Below are 5,402 nucleotides of genomic sequence, written 5' to 3'. Positions count from 1 at the left end.
AAGGCGGTGCTCCAGCATGGCCACAGTCAAATGGACTGAAACAAGTAAAAGAGTAAAAGAATAAAAGAGATGCACAAAATGAAACGAACTCGCAATACAGCAAGAAAAATACTTCTATATAAATGAAGACATATCCTTTGTTTTGCTGCTTTCCTTTACACGAAATGAGAAGATATATTGCGGGAACTGATATTTTAACGAGTTATATCTATTTACCACCCGAAGCGTCACATCTGCACCACCGGATGCTCCTGAACCAGTTGTTAAGTATCCCACCCGTGAGGGATCGATGCTAGATATGTGTCGAAACAATTGTCGTGATTAATAAAAATTCTCGTATCTTCCATCTTCCGTCCTTCATTAACTATATTTGTATATTAAGTAACAAACGGTGGATAAATGTCATTTATCTATCGTTTGTTATTTACGTATTTTATTTATTTGTTCATAATACACCAAAAGGGATTCCCGACCCGTCGGATATCCTGGAGTATATCAAATACCGTGCGATCAACTCGATGTACGCTTTGGACTAGCCCTTCTGAATATTTCACAGGATGTACTTCGGTACCAGTGATACTTATTCGACTAAAGGTGGTGTTTACAAGCTAATTCGACCCAACTTGGTGCCTACCATTTAAGTACCTGATTCTCTCGCGAAACCTTAATACTCTGTGCGTGTGCGTGTGTGTGTGTTTGTGTGTGTGTATGTGTGTGTGTGTGTTCGCGCGCGCGTGTGTATACAGTCATACATATATGCACATACAAACACGTACACATACACTCACACTCTCTCACACACACACACACACACACATACATACATACATACATACATACATACATACATACTTACATAACCGACTGACACGCACATTGCAAATACAATCTGTAAAACCATGCAAGACTTCTCTCGGTTTTAAAAGGTAACAACGTTTTTGCTATCTACATTAAAACGATGGAGGTTTGTATCTTTGTTAGAAACCGGCTTAAGAACATACATACATACATACATACATACATACATACATACAAACAGGTCTGGGACTCCTTGTGTCACATCTACGCTGATATAAGATATGATTCCATCCCACCCCAATAATGAAAAAACGGAAGTAATGATTATTAGGGAGGCACAGTAGCAACATGTCGGGCTGGAGGGCCAAACTCTGGAGATGACTGATTCGTTCACGTCCCAGGACAGTAAGATAACTAATGATAGAACTTCGGAAAGTGATCGGTGGTCTTCTTCTACCAACTGAAGCCTGTATAGTCCAACTTCTCTATCAGCCAAGATACTAAATTCCATCTATATACATCAATCGTAACATTAACAGCGACTTACGTCCGTGAGACGTGAAAAAGACCAGCAGAATATATATAACTATAGACTCTACAGAATTACAGAATCTATAGAAATGGCAGATGTCTTCCAAGGACGTGCCTTAAAACTGTATTATGAATTTGTTGATACGACTATAGAAGTCTCAGAAGAGACCAGTTTGAGTGACACGCAGGATACCGTCCCCGAGAGATGGTGGAAGACGTTCAAGCAACGTTGTTCAGAAAGAGACCAATGAAAGCATATGTTGACAGGAAGCTAGAGTTGGAGCGTGAGAGGCGGCACTAACTTGCTGGGATCTAGTTATGGACTGTGGAGAAGAGCCTAGCAGGTATAGCCCTAGTATGGAAGCAGGCTCACGACAGGGTTTGCAACTGTGCTGAGTGGAGCTCCCTCGTCACCCGATGTTCCATGGAAAGCAGAGAGAAGTAAGATTAAGAAATTAGAATTTTATTATATCTGTTAATTTCGATCTAAATTTGTATTTAAGAATGAAATACAGGGTGTCCACAAAGTCTGGGTACATGGAGTAAATAAGATCATAATGTAAACAATTAAATATAAGAAATAATAATTTCATAACGTATGTGTTAATCCGCATGTACCCAGACTTTGTGGACACCCTGTAGATTTCGACTTACTTTGTATGAGTTGAACGTGTCAAACAGATGTGTCAAACAGATGTGTCAAACACTTGGATGTATCAAACAATTGGATGTGGCTAACAGATTTCTTCAGTTTTTAATATAAAATAACAAACTCATCGTCCTTTGATAATCAGTTTCAGGTTGCTAAACAGATATGCATATATGTATAAAGTTCGTCTGAAGCCATAACGTTCCTAAATCCATCAACGTTTTCAGGTTATCATAGAATTATCATCAGGACGTCGTGACATTGGTGACGTGTGCAACTGCTACGATGTAGTCTTTATTTTCCCCCATTCGTTTGTCCATAACAAGGATATTCTCTTATTATTAATTCAACAAGAAGGGCAAGGTGCTGGCAGAATCGTTAGAACGCCGGGCAAAATGTTTAACGGCGCTTCGTCCGTTTTTACGTTCTGAGTTCAAATTCCGACGTGCTCGACTTTGTCTTTCATCCTTTCAGGGTCGATAAAATAAGTACCAGTTGAGAACTGGGGCTGATATAAACGACTTGCCCCTTTACCCTCAAGATTCCAGGCATTGCGCCTAGAGTAGAAAGGATTATTAATTCTACAACTTGCGAAGTGTTTCAACCACAGTACACCTGCTTGTTGTTCCTACACCTGCCGTCGTCTTTTCCTTACTGTAAATTCGAACTATACATACATACATACATACATACATACATACAGCCATACATGTTGTTGTTGTTGGCACTCCGTCGCTTCCGACGACGAGGGTTCCAGTTGATCCGATCAACGGAACAGCCAGCTCGTGAAATTAACGTGCAAGTGGCTGAGCACTCCACATACACGTGTACCCTTAACTTAGTTCTCGGGTATATTCAGCGTGACACAGTGTGACAAGGCTGACCCTTTGAATTACAGGCACAAGAGAAACAGGAAGTAAGAGTGAGAGAAAGTTGTGGTGGAAGAGTACAGCAGGGTTTGCCACCATCCCCTGCCGGAGCCTCGTGGAGCTTTAGGTGTTTTCGCTCAATAAACACTCACAACACCCGGTCTGGGAATCGAAACCGCGATCCTTTGATCGCGAGTCCGCTGTCCTAACCACTGGGCCATTGCGCCTCCACACACACACACATACATACATACATACATACATACATACATACATACATACATACATACACATGTACATATGTATGTATATGTATATATTTGACCGATCCAGGTATTGAATACACGTCCACTGGCTAATCTATTATATTTAACACTCAGCACTTATATCCCCTCTCCACTGGCCTGTAGGACAATATAGCTTTGGAAATTACAAGTGTTTTCTTAACCCTAATCTTTTATATATTGTAGGAGGCTTTGATGTTCTTTTTTCTTTAAACTATCCCCTATGGTGATCCTTTTTCTACTTGGTCTAGCGATAAGGTAATGGTCGTTATATGGTGTCCCCTCAAATGGTTAAGTAATATCCCAGAAGGATATATTTGTAAGGCACCAAAGGGCCATGAGACGACCAAAATGCACAAATGCAGTTGCCGCAGGTCTAAAATTTGCAGACGTCATTTTAGATGCAAACACATAAACAAAGTACCATAACAAATTCAATCTAATCTAATCTATATTAATACTGATCGATATTAACTCTAAATCTTGTCATCCCACCCCACATACGTAATCAAAAATCTATTCAACAGCATTAGCAGAATATTCTTCGTTAACTCCTCTCTAACAAAGAGATCGGCAAAACAGCGCCATATAATATTTGAATGAATAGTGGCTTCAAAGATATACATAATACACCATCATATCGAAATAAGTGCAATTCTGCGATATTCTCTTATTCACAGTGCCAAACTCGTTTGATAGTAAAGACGAACGTAACTAAAATCTCCCTGACACTTGAAGATAAAAGAAAGACAAAAACTCATCAACGGCAGTTACAGGAAATTTTCCCTCAGAATCTGTTTTAAAGTGAGATATTGTTGCAGCCGCAGCATGAAGAACATCATAACTCAGAAAACATCACCAGCAACAGAAGTGGAATGCATAGATCAACACATCGATGCGTATCCTTTCCGTCCAGTTTTGTGGCGCCGGAGCGGTACGGTAGTACTCTTATCCATTCCACCATGATGTTACATAACAGAAACAAACAGTTTCAAGATGGCCGCTTAAAGGATGACAAGCGTGTATTTTGATCATTTGATGATCCTTAGGACTATCTCCTTCGGTGATATTTAGTCAACATTTGATGAAACATATAAGACAATACTAATCATATTCTCCCATTTATCTTGTGCTGAGTCCTCTTTGTCTGTTTCGTGGAATTTATACGACAGTGTCTGTACATACATACATACATACATACATACATAATACATACATACTACATACATACATATATATACATTCATACATACATGTACATGCATACATGAATATATACGTACATTCACTCATTCATTCCTTCATACGTACATACATACATATATACATACATGCATACATACATACATTCATACATACATACATACATGCATACGTACATACATACATACATACATACATTCATACATACATACATGTACATGCATACATGAATATATACGTACATTCACACATTCATTCTTACATGCATACATACATGCATACATACATACATACATACATACATACATACGTACATACATACATACATTCATACATACATGTACATGCATACATGAATATATACGTACATTCACACATTCATTCTTACATGCATACATACATGCATACATACATACATACATACATACATTCATACATACATATATACATACATACATACGTACATACATACATACATACATTCATACATACATACATGTACATGCATACATGAATATATACGTACATTCACACATTCATTCTTACATGCATACATACATGCATACATACATACATACATACATACATACATACATACGTACGTACGTACGTACAAACAAAGTAAACTAGAATTTTGACTTGCTTCCTATTGTGAAGTGAGTTTCCCGAGACATCAATATCATAGTAACAATGTTCAGTGACTGGCAAAGCTGACGAGATGCAAGCACGCTAGTATATATATATATGTATGTGTGTGTGTGTGTGTGTGTGTGTGTGTGTGTGTGTGTGTGTGTGTGTGTGTGTGTGTGCGCGTGCGCGTGTATGCGTATATATATATATGTATATATATATATATATATATATATATGTATGTATATATGTGTGTGTATGTATGTATATATATATAATATATATGTATATATGTATAATGTGTATAATAATGTGCGTATATATATATGTACAATCCATATGTACACACAAACACACACACGCACACACACACACACACATATATACATATATACATATATATATATATATATATATATATATATATATATATATATA

This window comes from Octopus bimaculoides, chromosome 23 (genome assembly GCF_001194135.2).
Source record: "Octopus bimaculoides isolate UCB-OBI-ISO-001 chromosome 23, ASM119413v2, whole genome shotgun sequence".
NCBI lineage: Eukaryota > Metazoa > Mollusca > Cephalopoda > Octopoda > Octopodidae > Octopus > Octopus bimaculoides.
Note: the sequence above shows the minus strand (reverse complement) of the source record.